Source organism: Apodemus sylvaticus, chromosome 4 (genome assembly GCF_947179515.1).
Source record: "Apodemus sylvaticus chromosome 4, mApoSyl1.1, whole genome shotgun sequence".
Lineage (NCBI taxonomy): Eukaryota > Metazoa > Chordata > Mammalia > Rodentia > Muridae > Apodemus > Apodemus sylvaticus.
This window is the reverse complement of record NC_067475.1, coordinates 150,977,002-150,991,927: the sequence shown is the minus strand read 5'-3', so window position 1 is coordinate 150,991,927 and position 14,926 is coordinate 150,977,002. Positions and strand designations below refer to the sequence as shown.

General features: G+C 39.9%; 1 non-coding gene and 1 pseudogene across 1 annotated transcript; both read left to right on the top strand.

Annotated features, from left to right (window-relative positions):
* The first annotated feature begins 1,281 nt into the window (after window positions 1–1,281).
* LOC127683884 (small nucleolar RNA SNORA48) lies at window positions 1,282–1,423 on the top strand. The gene has a single exon (XR_007977670.1). It is a non-coding gene; the product is annotated as a small nucleolar RNA SNORA48 (small nucleolar RNA).
* A 6,801-nt stretch (window positions 1,424–8,224) lies between these two features.
* LOC127682418 (phosphoglycerate kinase 1-like) lies at window positions 8,225–9,446 on the top strand (annotated as a pseudogene).
* The last annotated feature ends 5,480 nt before the right edge of the window (window positions 9,447–14,926 follow it).

Below are 14,926 nucleotides of genomic sequence, written 5' to 3'. Positions count from 1 at the left end.
GCAAATCCAACCTATACTCAGAAATTTGAACTAAATAATGATAACTAATCAAAATAGATCCTACCAATTCACAAGTTTGGGATTATATGAGAAGATAGAAAGTATCTAACATAATTCCACACTGAACATTTGTCCAGAGACAAACAGAACTCTCCCATTTCATATAAATAGATAGGATCAGATAAAAATACCAGTGGTCATGAACTCTACCCATCTGGACCTACTGTGGGTGACTGTCTAAACTTGGCTCCCAAGGCACAGTTCCACAAACACTGGACGCCTAAGCCAAGGATGGAGAGTAGCTCTCTGGGTTTAAAGAATATAGTGCATCTAGGCATTCTGGGTGATATACACTAATTAGCTCCAAGACTATTATATGGAGAAAAACTAGGTTGCTTTGCTTCCTTTTTTCTCTGATATCACTATATACCTATGAACACTGCCTTTATACCTACGAACAAACTGCCATTATTCCTTCTGTAATGGAAAAAACAGGAGTGTGTGATATAAGCTATGCCAAATGTATTTGTCCTTCTAACTTTCCCCTGACTAGGAAAGTAAATTTAGCTTTGAAATAGCAATCAATTCTAGATATGGATTGTGTCTTCTATAGTTTAACTGAATGCTTTTTATGCCATTCCACTGGGTATTGTTGTTTGCAATATTGGGCAATTCAATTTTGAGATTGGAGGAAAATGTATTTATAAAGCTTTTGGTATAGCAAATATTTACATTACCAAGATTTTATTAACTGTCTATTCAACTATCTAATTGTTTAAAATATGTATTTACTGGAAAACAAATAATATCTGAAGAAACTCCCTTCACACAGTAAGAGATACCTTGCTCTTACAGGATGCCTGACACAAAGATAACTCACCAGCTATTGCTGTCTACATCATACTTAACTGAACTGCTTACAGAGTGAGTTTACCTGACTCCAAAACTACACCCATGTTCATAAATTATAGCCAAGGAAGAGAAAAATCAGCTCATATTGGCTTCTTAGAACCAAGCCAACATTACATATAAAGCTGATACCTAAAATACATCTTCAGAAGAAAGTCACTTAATAAGACAATTAAATAAAAGTAATATGTGATACTTATAAGGCACAACGTTCACCATAGGGGTGTGTGTGTGTGTGTGTGTGTGTGTGTGTGTGTGTGTGTGTGTGTATGAGAATGTGTTAGTGCGATGTTCCCAAGGGATCATAACAGGAAAGCAACAGGTTCCATAGAATTCAAAATGTAGGAAAAACCCAATAAAGAATTAAAACACACCCCCAGCAATGGACAAAGAGACACCTTGTTGGTGGTGGTGTTCTTACATCAGTCAGGGGCAGAGCAGATGGCAGTCCTTGGCTCATCCTAGCTTGACTCCTAGATAGATGAATAAGGTTTTTTGTGTTTAGGATTCATAAAAATCATTACAAAATAATCAAATCAAATCTAGGTAGCACATTACAGAAAGAAGAAGATGGAAAGAGACCTGTGGATAGCCATGCCACCAATAGACCTTCCCTCAAGCACATGGCACAGGTAGGCCATAGACACTCATTTGCTACTGTGCTGCACAGTATAAATAGACAATGTTGCCCAAGGACTCACCCACCATATGGACAACAGGCAGCAGGAGCCACCACAATGTGCAAGTATATGGTAGTCAAAAGGGAGAGAAAAAAGTAAACTAGCTTGCACATTATGAAGAAAGTTGGAAATAGAACTTGAGGGTGGAGAGGAGTAGCTCCTCTTGCTATGAATGGCCAGGCCCATGATCTGGGGCCAAGGTGAGGTCCCAGCCTGCGTTGGCACTGAGGGCCATGTCTGAGTTCCTCACTATGCAGCAGCAAGGGGGTCAGTGTTGATGTCCATGGCTCACACTACCACAAAGCATATGGGGATGTCCTTGTTTGGAGAAACCACCAGGGATTCTGGGGATGTCCAGGGGCTGTGCATGACTGGCCCTGCTCCTCACTGTATGCTGCAGCCTTGGGAAGAATGCGTTTTACACCTCACCTGAGCAATACAGTGGAGCTGGCCCTGATGGTAAAGGCAGGAGTGAGCTAGCCCTGAGTGTATGAGATAGGGGTAGCTGGCCCAGCCCCTCACAGGCTGTGACACCACAAAGAGTAGGCTCCAAACTTTGACTGGAAGGCACAGGGAAGCCAGCTTTGGTGGACTGTGGGCCGGTAAGCTGGCTCTGAGGGCATGACAGTAGGAAAACTGACCCTACCTCCGACCAATGGCAGCATTGGGTGACCTGGCTGGAGCAATGCTGGAGAGCTTACCCTGGTAGTGCAGATAATGAAGAGACAGCAGGCTCACCACCCAGCTCAGGAACCACCTAGGCCCATACCCAGGGCTCTGAATTAGTCCACCCCAAAATCTATATTATCTGCTCAAGAATGGTGAGGACGTGTGAAGAGGAAATACTTGCTGTTTCAAAGTTTAAGGATCCCCATCACACAGGGCAAAAACAGCATAAAGGGGATGAGGCCCAGTGAGGATCCAATATTGATGATATTACAGAAGCCATATATCTTGATATTGGTAGTATATCATTGCAATAAATATTTGCAAATAAAGATGTGTGGACAGAAGGATATATTGTAGGACACACTATGACATACTACAGCTTCCATGTTGAGATTTTTTTGTGCTTTCTTTTTACCTATTTGTTTCCTTGTTTGTTTGTTTGTTTGCTTGCTTGCTTGCTTGCTTGCTTGCTTGTTTGCTTTTATATTTTATCTTGCAAGGAAGTTTGCAAGGGTGAAGAGTGGCTATGAGGGTATGGAGATATGAGTGGGAATGGGGTGCATTATGTGAAACTCACAAAGAGCTTAAAAGCCATATTTTAAAAGGAAGAGTTAAAAGAACAAGACCTGGGTATGGTGGCATTTATCCACAATCACAGTACTGGGGAAGCTGGGGCAGTGAATCATAAGCTTCAAGTGAGCCTAGATAAGAAAGAAGCTCCACCCGCATATGTAGCAGAGAATGGCCTTGTCAGACATCAATGGGAGAAGAGGCCCTTGGTCTTGTGAAGGCTCAATGCCCCAGTATAGAGGAATGCCAGGCCTGGGGAACACCCTCATAGAGACAAGAGGAGGGAGGATGGAATAGGGGGTTTTCAGAGGGGAAACCAGGAAAGGGGATAACATTTGAAATATAAATAAAGAAAATATCTAATGAAAAGATTTTCAAAAACAGAAAGCAACAACAAAAAAGAAAAAAGTTACAGAGAAGGAAGGAGAGAAAGAAGAGAAAGAAGAGGGAAGGTGTGATGGTTTGTTATATATGATTGACCCAGAGAGTAGCGCTCTTTAGAGGTGTTGCCTTGTTGGAGTAGATGTGGCCTTGTTGAAGCCAGTGTGTCACTGTGGTTGTGTGCTTTAAGACCATTGTCCTAGCTTCCTGGAAATCAGTTTTTCTCTGAGCACCCTTCCGATGAAGATATAGAACTCTCAGGCCTTCTTGCACCATGTCAACCTGGACGCTGCCATTCTTCCACCTTGATGATAATGGACTGAACTTCTGACCCAGTAAGCCAGCCCCCAATTAAATATTGTCCTAATAAGATGGTCATGACATTTGTTCACAGCAGTAAAACTAAGATAGAAGGCTAAAAAGAGTGAGAAAGAGAAGAAACCAAGAAACCATTTGAGACCTTTGAAACAGCATTACAAATCTGCAAATCTGGAATGCTAGAAGTTAAGGAGAAAAAAGTTAAAAGTTTAAAATTTGGGGAAATATTTTGACCACTAAAGTGGGAATTTGTGGTTTCATTGGAGACTCAGTTGCATAATGTTTTCCTGGAAGCTGTCTTTTGAGAGGATCTTGTTTTGCTGAGAATAAGCATATATGTGAGAGGCTGTTTTGCTGAGAATAAGCATGTTGTGTTTTACTGGAATGTTTCTGGTAAAAGGGCATGTGATGTTTTGCTGGAACAGACATTTGAGAGGAATGTTTGGAAAGAATATAAATATAACCCAACAGACAGTGGACTATACTCTGGTGAATAAGTAACTTGTTGATTTCCACTGATGAAGCTCTGGCATTGGTTCACCTTGCTTTCTTTATTGATCTTCTCTTGCTGTGACGTCTTAGAAAGAAATGCACCAAAGAAATTCTGGTGGTATTCGGGTTGCTTCTTGCCACTTCAGTAGACACCTACCAATTAGTGGAGTCTTGTGGTTTCTTCAGAATCAAGCTGCTACTGCTGATTCCTGTTTAGTGATTTGCTAGTGGACTGGACAGCTGACAATAAAGATTAGAATCACCCCCCAATTTAAAAAAACTTTTAAACAGGTCCACATCCTCTTGTCCTATTAGCCATCTCCCTCTCTTACCCCAAGTGGATGGTGGGCTAGAAGGAAGGTGGAAATATTAAGAACTCTTGCTAATAAAGTAGATTTTGAAAAATCTAAGTCTACAGACCACATATTTTTTAAAAAGACTATGTAATCTCATGTAAACATGATCAAATAAAATCTCTACCTACTCCAGGGTCAAATGGAAAAGTACAAAGAGAATTTTTAAGTATCTAAGGTAAATATACCAAGTCCATAATAATGATATTCTTATAAGACTACTAACAAATTTCTCTGCAGAGTTACAAGAAACCAAAAGGAAATATAAAATGTATTTCAAATCCTGAAATACAATAAGCACCAATAAAGATTACTATAACTATCAATGGTATACAATAGAAACAAACAAACAAAAAGATATTCCATTGTGAGTAAAGATTGAGAAAATTCAGTCATTCAAAACATAATTAAAGTGAGTGAGAGCTCATGAGGGCTCAATCTTTTAGAAAGAACATCAGGGAACTAAGTGTGTTCTGAAATTGGGGTTGGGGGAGTCTCCACTGAAGATCACACCAATTGATTGTCCAATACTAAATCATTAGCATAGACTAAGCAAGTTATAGTTAGGAATCTACTTGTATATACATATATGCAGGCAGTAAAAATAAAAGAGACCATAAATTTAAAAGAGAATGGGTAAGTTTGGGGGAAGAAAGGAGAAGGGGAAAGTGTTATAATTATATTTAAAGAAAGAGCAAAAAGAAATAAAAAAGAAAGTATCGCCATAAAAAGATAAACCCTATTAAATGCACAGGCACACTAAAGAGAACAAAAAAAAAAAACATTATAATTGTAACAAACCATCAAACCACAAACTTGAAAACTTGAATAACTGTAGAAATGAATACTTTCTAGAAGAAGTATAACTGTGGAAATGAATACTTTCTAGAAGAATACTTTCTAGAAACTAGAAGAAAAAATCTCTAGATGACAATAATATCAAAGTTCTTGGACACAGACACCCCTGGATGTCACAAAAGAGCTGAGAATGGAGTAGGGGACCCTCAGGGCTGGATCTAACCCAGAACTGAAGGGAAAAGAGGGAAAGGAGAGCTCTAGCCAGGTCTCATGGGGATGAGAGTCCTTGGTTTGTTCTGGCAGGCAGCTTGGCTTGGTGGAGACTGTGGCTGGAAATGCTGTGACGGCTTCCTGCATGAGACTAGATGTGCTCTTTAGAGGAAGACCTGCTCCATTGCTCCAGCATGGTGGATTCAGATAAGAGGCAGTCTATGGTTTTAAAGCTTTTATTGTTAGCAGGGAGTAGTGATGAGTGAAAAGGAGAGGCTGGCCATGGCCTTGTGGACAGAGTGGGGGTGGGGTGTGGGGGGTGGGGAATGTGGAGGGAGTGAGAAGCAAGAGTACAGGAGTAAGAGAAAGACAGGGAGGAGGGTGCAAGAAGCCCCTTTTATAGTGGGCCGGCGTATCTGGCTATTGCTAGGTAATTGTGGGGAGGAACATACCTGCCTGTTGCCAGGTAACTGTGGTGGTGGAGTTCAGACAGAATACCAGCAGATTGGGACATTGTCATACATGACTGATGGCTACAGAATTATGGAGCTGGGGTCTCATGTCAGGAGCCTAGAGTCTGGGAGCAGGAAAATTTCCTTTCGTTCCCTGCAGAGTTATCTGCTGACTCTCAGTGGTTTAAACCTAGCTTGACTAGAAAACAGGCTGCCTTTCATGGTCCTACACTTGACCATAAACAGGGTAAATTCTCTAATTAAAGAAAAAGACCAGATCTCCCTTCCAAGGCAGGGATCAAGACCAGATCACCTGTATCAAGGCAGATTGGCATATCTGTGACTCTCAACACTGCACAGTCTGCAGGTATCCCAGGATATCTACTACAGCCAGGACAACAGGTAATACACCTGCCCAAATAAACATAGCAACTGAAACCTCCAAGGTGCCTAGTGGACACAGGACCCCTCCACTCCATGCACATGTCAGATTCCCTTCCAGTCTGCACCTCTGCTGGAGAAGATCAATGTGTCTTTCACTCTCTCTCAAAACCATATAGTCTTCAGGTCTCCCAGGAGATCTGCTGCAGCCAGGGTCACAGATCTCCAGGAAATCTACTGAAAACCAGCACAGGAGGCAGCCTCCAGATAGAGACACCAGACCATCTAACACTAGAGATAACCAGATGGCAAGAACCAAGCACAAGATCATAAGCAAAAGAAGACAATATACTTTGACATCACCAGAACCAAGCTCTCCCACCACAGCAAGCCCTAGATACCACAACACACCTGAAACAGCATGATGCTGACCTAAAATCCCATCTCATGAAGATAATAGATACCTTTAAGGAAATAAGTAAATTAACTAATTAATTAATTAATTAATGAAAAAAGAAATACATGGAAACACAGTTAAGCAAGTTGAAACCCTTAAAGAGGAAACAAACCCATCAAAAAAACACAGAAAAACAACAAAAAAGGTAAAGGAATTGAACAAAGTGTTCAAGACCTAAAAATTGAAATAGAAACAATAAAAAAATCACAAATAGAGGCAACCCTAGGAATGGAAAACCTAGGAAAGAGGTCAGGAGTTACAGATGCAATAATCAACAACAGAATACAAGAGATAGAAGAGAGAATCTCAGGTATAGAAGAATATCATAGAAGATATTGAAACGATAGTCAAAGAAAATACAAAGCACAAAAATGTCCTAGCCCAAAACAACCAGGAACTCCAGGTCACAATGAAAAGACCAAACCAAAGAATAATAGGAATAGAAGAGAGTGATGATCCCCAGCTAGAAGACTAGAAGACATCTTCACCAAAATAATAGAAGAAAACTTCCCCAAACTAAAGAAAGAGACAGCCATAAAAATACAAAAGCCTACAGAACACCAAATAGATTGGACCAGAAAATAGAATCTGCTTGTCACATAATAATCAAAACACTAAATGCACAAAACAAAAAAAAAGAATATGAAAAGCTGTAAGGGAAAAGGACCAAATAAAATATAAAGGCAGACTTATCAGAATTATATTAAACCTCTCAACAAAGACCCTAAAAGCTAGAAGATCCTGGACAGATGTTATGTAGACCCTGAAAGAACACAAAAGACAGTGCAGGCTACTATACCCAGCAAAACTCTAAATCATCATAGATGGAGAAATCAAAATAGTCCAAGAAAAAAATATAAACAATATATATCTCCTAATGCAGCCTTACAGAGAATTCTAGAAAGAAAGCTCCAACACAAGGAGTGTCTCTATACCAAAGAAAAAATAAGAAATTAATCATCTCACAACAAACCTGAGAGAATCACACACACACACACACACACACTCACACACACACACACACACACACACAACTACTTCTAACAACAAATATAAGAGGAACAAGCAATCATCTGTCTTTAGTGCAGAATTCTACCAGACCTTCAAAAAAGAGTTAATTCCAAAACTCCTCAAATTATTCCTTACAATAGAAAGGGAAGGAACACTATTTAATTAATTGTATAAAGCCACAGTTACTCTGATACCTAAACCATGCAAAGAACCAACAGAGAAAGAAAACTTCAAATCAATTTTGCTTATGAATATTGATGCAAAAATACTCAATAAAAATTTTAACAAACAGAATCAAAAACCATCAAAAACATCATTTACCATAATTAAGTAGGTTTCATCCCAGGGATGCAGGGATGGTTCAGTATACAAATATCCATTAACATAATCCACCATATAAGCAAACTCAAAGGAAAAGAATCACAGGATCATCTCATTAGATGCTTAGAAAGCATTTGAGACCATACAACATCTCTTCATGTTAAAAGTATTGGAAAGCCTCTCCCTCAGCTCCAGTTCTCTTGACCTCATGGTGTTGCCAAAATGTCACTTTCTAAGAAGCTAACTTTGGACAAGCTGAATGTGGAGGGGAAATGGGTCATGATGACAGTAGACTTCAATGGTCCTCTATGAAGAACAACTGGATAACAAATAACCAAAGGATCAAGACTGCTGTTCTAAGCATCAAATTCCACTTGGACAATAGAGTCAAGTCAATTGTTCTTAGGAGCCAACTAGGCCAGTCTGATGGTGTTCCCAAGCCTGACAAGTACTCCTTAGAGCCAGTTGCTGCAGGCCTCAAATCTCGGCTGTGCAAGAATGTTCTGTTCTTGAAGGATTGTGTGGGCCCGGAAGTAGAGAATTCCTGTGCCAGTCCAGTGGCTGGGACTGTCATCCTACTGGAGACCCTCTACTTCATATAGAGGAAGAACAGAAGGGAAAGATACTTCTCGGAGCAAAGTTAATGCTGAGTCAGTCAAAATTGATGCTTTCCGAGCCTCATTGGCCAAACTAGGAGATATCTGTGTCAATGATGCTTTTGGCACAGGACACTGAGCCCACTGCTCCATGGTGGGTGTGAATCTGCACAGAAGGCTGGTGGATTTTTGAAGAAGAAGGAACTGAACTCCTTTGCCAAGGCTTTGGAAAATCTAGAGTAACCCTTCCTGGCTATCTTGGGAAGAGTTAAAATTGCTGTCAAGATCCAACTGATCAATAATATGCTAGACAAAATCAATGAGAAGATCATTGGTGGCAGAATGGCTTTTTCCTTCCTTGAGGTGCTCAAATATATAGAGATGATGAAGAAAGAGCCAAGACTATCCAGGATCTCATGTCCAAAGCTAAGAAAAATGACGTGAAGATTACCTTGCCTGTTGACTATGTCACTACTGACAAATTTGATGAGAATGCCAAGCCTGGCTGAGCTGCTGTGGCCTTTGGTATACCTGCTGGCTGGCTAGACTTGGATTGTGATACTAAGAGCAGCAAGAAATATGCTGAGGCTATGGCTCAAGCTAAGTAGATTGTTAGGGCATTTGAACATGAAGCCTTCACCAGGGGAACCAAGTCATTCATGGATGAGGTGGTAAAGACCATTTCTAGGGGTTGCATCAGAATCATAGGTGGTGGAGGCACTGCTACTTGCTGTGCCAAATGGAGCACAGAGGATAAAGTCAGCCATGTGAGCACTGAGGGCAGTGCCAGTCTAGAGCTCTTAGAAGGTAAAGTCCTTTCCGGGAGGGATGATCTCAGCGATGTTTAGTATTTTCTCGCTTTTGGTTCCTGTGCACAACCCCTAAGGCAACCTAATGTTTTCCTCATCTCCATTTGGTGTTAGTTCAAGATTCACCTAGTGTCTGAGATACAGCACCAGGAACCCTTAAAGAGTTGCACTGCTTCTCAATTTGTCTTTACTGCATCAGCATTTGTCTACATTCTTCAAGATCCCATAAAGTGCTTTAGTGACTTAAACCATTGTCCATTGTAGAGGGTGTCTGTTTATATTCTGCCTGTGAAAGAAGGTGAGCTGTGAAAGCTTCGCTCTCTTTGATGTATATAGCTTCTAGTTAGCTTTGTCACTGTTCATGAGTCAACATGGAAATAGGATGAAATTTCAGCTGTAGGTTTGGAGAAGTTGATGATCTATTAAACAATAAAGATTTACACTTGGGGGAAGAAGTATTGGAGCAATCAGGAATTCAAGGCTGTTACCTAAACATAATAAAGCAATATACAGCAAATCATCAGCCAATATCAAATAAATGGAGAGATACTTGAAGCAATCCCACTAAAATCAGGGACAAGACAAGGCTGTCCATTTCCTCAGTATCTATTTAATATAGTACTCAAAGTTCTAGCTAGAGCAATAAGACAACAAAAGGAGATTGGGGAATACAAATTGGAAAAGAGGAAGTCTGGTATCATTATTTGTGGATAATATGATAGAATCCATAAGCAACCCCAAAATTCTACCAGAGAACTTTTACATCTGATAAACAACTTCAGCAAAGTGACTGGATATGAAATTAACTCAACAAATCAATAGCCTTACTTTATACAAGTGATAAACAGGCTGAGAAAAAAAAATAGGGAAGCAACACCCTTCACAATAGCCACAAATAGTATAAAATATCTTCCTGTAATTCTTACCAAGAACAAAATCATGGAAGGTAAATGATGATAGGGAATTGGGTGGGAGAGGGGAGAGAAGAGAGAAAAGGGAAACAGAATCAGGAATGGGGAGAGAGAAATCCAGAGGGCTGACAGAATGAGTAGAAACCTGCACCCTTGGGGCGTAGGAGGTTGGTGGAGACCCTCTAGAAAGTACCAGAGATGAGGGAGGTGTGAGACTCTCAGGACTCAATAGGAGTGACCTTGGATGAAATGCTCAACAGTTGGGAGAGGGAACTCAAAGAGTACACCTCCAGTAGAAAGACAAGGCCTCAAGAGGAAAGACGGAATTACCAACACACAGTCAAAATTTCTGACCCAAAAGTGTTCCTGTCTACAAGGATGGAAGGGACAAAAATGGAAAAGAGACTGAGAGAAAGATGGTCCAGTGACAAGTCCAACTGGGAATCCATCTCATGGGGAGATACCAAGGCCAGATACTATTACTGATGCTATGATATGCTTACAGACAGGAACCTAGCATGGCTGTCCTCTGAGAGGCCCTACCAGCAGCTGTCTAAGACAGACCAGATATAGATACTTTCTCTCAACCACTGGACTTAAGTCAGGGATACCTATGATTGAATTAGGGGAACAATGGAAGACGCAGAAGAGAAGGGTGACCCTATAAGAAGACTAGCAGTCTCATCTAACCTGGACCCCTGGGAGTTCCCAGATACTGGGCCACCAACCAGGCAACATACATGGCCTGGTCTGGGGCCTTCCACACATATATAGCAGAGGACTGCCTGATTTGGACTCAGTGGAAGAAGATGTGCCTAATCCTGAGAGACTTTGAATTCTTCTTTGAATCTATAAAAGGGAAGCTGCTAGGAGCAGATATGTCTCAATAACAAAAGAATAAATAGCATTAAATGTCATATTATGTGGATTTCTGACATTTTTGAAAACCTACTATCTATGTAAAGTAATATGGACTGTTGTCCATTAACTGCTCTCAGCTATTTCTAATTAAGTTATCTAAAAACACCCTAACAATAAACTCAAAGGCATGAATTTTCTGTCTGGCCCTTAACTTACCAACTTAAACATCTCTGATCAGTTTATAATGGCAGTTATAGAAGGACTAGGTTTAAGCCTTGTACTTTTAAATGTTTTGTATCAATAGAAGAAATTTCTACCAATGAAAACCTTGATTCTGCATCAAAATAAATTCTCTACCAAAATAAGAAATTATGACTCCAATTTAATAACTATTGTAAGTATTTCTACCAAATTAGATTATGACTACACAATCAATTCTAGCTATTCCCTCCCTGTTCCAATTATGACCATTTCAAAATTCCCCAGAAAGAGAACTACAACAACCACCTCTATACCCCCCAAGTCCAGGGAACTGGGGAGACAATTCTTCATAACTTCCTCAAGCTGAATATGAGTGTTGAGATATCTTTGAAGTGGGGAAGGGTAGGGAAAATGGGAGAGTTGACTGGCCTTAAGAATATATATTCATGCATTGTTATTTTGTCTATACTTCTGAAAGTGATCTACAGATTTAATGCAAACCCATTCCAAAATTCCAACCAATAACATTCTCCACAGAACTAGAAAAACAATCTTAAAATTTCTGAGAAAGCTCAAAAGTCCCTGTTGTGGTTCATTTCTGAAATACCAACACTTGAGAAGCAGTAGCAAGAGGATCACAGTGAGGTCCAGGCCATACTTGAGTGAGACACTGTCTTAAACAAATAAAAGGAGATCTTCTCCAGACAATGACAGTCAAAATAGACAGAGATGACAGGCCAGAAACACTCCAGAGATAAACCTACAGATTTACAGACATCTAACTCTTGATACAAGTGCCAAAACATACAATCTTAAAAGGGACAATCCCTTTGATAAATCACATTGGGAAAATTGGCTATCCACAAAAGTAAATGTTGACAGCTATTGCTCATCCTATATAAAAATAAACTCAAGGGGTTGGGGATTTAGCTCAGTGGTAGAGTGCTTGCCTAGCAAACACAAGGGCATGGGTTCAGTCCTCAGCTCTGTGGGGAAAAAAAAGACAAGATAATAAAAAGACCAAAAGAAATAAGGTAATGGGCAAAAATAAACTCAAAACCCTTCCCAGACCTGAATGACAGACTTGAAATTCTGAAACTGCAAGAAGAAAGCACTAGGCAAACACTTTACACAGTGCTACTACAGGGACTGTTTTGGGGGGGTGGGAATAGAATTCTCAACAAAGGGGAAACAAAATCAAAACGTAACAAACACAATGGCATCAAGTGTAAAAGCATCTGTCTATCAAGGAAACAGTGGAGAGTGGAGAGATAGTGGAGAGATAGTCACAGTCCCAGAAGGTGAGAAAATACTTGACAACTATTCATCTGAAAAGAACCAATACCCAGATTATCAAAGGCTCTCAAAGCAGTGCAAACAACCAATTAAACACTGTGGGCAAAAGTCCTGAACAGACACTTCATAAAATGAGAAACATAAATGAGGGTGCCTTTAAATAGGATTAATCCTTGGAATCTTTAGCCACTGGGCCAATGCAAATCAAAACTACAGTGACATTTTATCTTACTCCAGTCAGAATCACTATTATCGAGAAGCAAGAGTGGGAGAAAAGCTGTCAAAGGGCAAAAAGAAAAAAATCATCTCTGTCAAGAATGTAAATTATTATAGCTATGACAGAGAGTGGAAATTCTTTTAAAAGCTACAAGTAGGTCTCACGTGTGACCAAGTAATCTTACTTTATGTTATTATACACAGCAAAGAAGACAAAGCCGCATAACAAAGAGATACCACATACCCATATTTATAGAAACAGCAACTGGGGATGTGAAACTGTGTAGGTACCAATCAAGGGACTAATATATAAAGAAAACTGGGTGCACATACACATGGAGTATTATTCATCCATAAGGAAGCATGAAAGTCTGCCACTTGATGCAAAATGTTTGTAAATTATGTTGAGTAAATTAAAACAGACACAGAAAGCTGGGCGGTGGTGGCACACACCTTTAATCCCAGCACTTGAGAGGCAGAGGCAGGTGGATTTCTGAGTTCGAGACCAGCCTGTTCTTCAGAGTGAGTTCCAGGACAGCCAGGGCTATACAGGGAAACCCTGTCTCGAAAAAACAAAAACAAAAACAAAAAAAACAAACAAACAAACAAAAAAGACACAGAAAGACAAATGCCACATATTTGGAAGATAGAAAATAAAAGACAGCAAGGTGACCTGAAAGTAGAACAGGAATTAGTGAGATGGGGAAGGGTATATGGGAAAGTATGGGAAATCAGTGCACACTGTATGCATGTATGGAAACAGCATAGACAAGTACATAAACCAGCACAGGACTACCCAGTGTTAATGTGGAAAGGTCTAAGTAATTACAGGTAAGTTGTTTTATGTGGTTTCTTTTCTGGGAAAAGCTGATGCTGAAGCAGAGCTAAAAAACAGATTTCTTGGGGGAAATTCCTCTAAAGAATAACAAAACAGACAAGCAGAATTGCTTAGGAAGAGCTCCAAGGTCACTATTACATGTGAAATAACAATTGAGAAGAGGCAGAGGAAATCAGGACAACCTCAGACCTTGCTATGGTTCTTACAGCCCCATAATCCCTCAGCATTTTTAGGGACTGACTTGGACCCTAACAAATAGAAAACCTGAAGGATGTTCATGTCCTTGGTACAAAATGATACATTAAATGAATATAACCTATAATCTCTCCATTTGCTTTAGATCATTTCCTTATAAAACATAAAATGTCTTGACAATTGTCAACAGTAGTCACAGTGTGCGGGGAACAATAATAGGAAATAGTAAAATAGTTATTCTGGTGCATTTTTGCTGAGCATATTGAGTTTGCTGTTGGCTAAATCCATAGATACAAAACTATGCATATGGAGCTATGAACACAGGGGTCGATTGTATCAGCCAACACAATGAAAAAGTCCCCATGAGAGAAGTCCTGAAATTGTGCACAAAAAAATAGCCAGGCATTCATGTTTTTACTGTCCTCATTTATAGCTGCCCATAAAAATCTAGGCACAGATGTTGGGGAATGTCCCCGAAGTATTGCTTCAAGAAGTTCTCAGTTAACTTAACTTCTCAGAACTGAAGCTCAAGTTGTTTCTTGAAGAAACGCCAAACCAGTCACCTCCACAGCTATTTTCTCCTTAATGTAGCAAAATAAAATATACTTGAAGATAAGGTATCAGAGAAGCAGTCATCAAAGGTGATCATGCAGCACTCAGAAGACAGAAGAGAAAGATGCTTGGTATGGTGAACAGAAAGTCACCAGAGAAAGAACATGAGCAGTGAATGCAAAATTACTGTCTATCTAGTGACAATAACACAGTTGTAACTCAAAGACCAATCTGAACTCTAAGGCAAGCAAACAGAAATCTGCATTTAGATAACAAAGCTAGAGACTTCCTTTGGAATCTGCTTCCCCTTCTTACACCCTACTGTGTAGCAAATTTATTCCATTATGTTTAAAACTTCCTAGGCTGATTCACCAAACGGAGTCTTCTTTGCATATCACAAATGGTGGTACTTTTTCCAACTCCTACCTTCCATCCCCTTTCCACCAGTC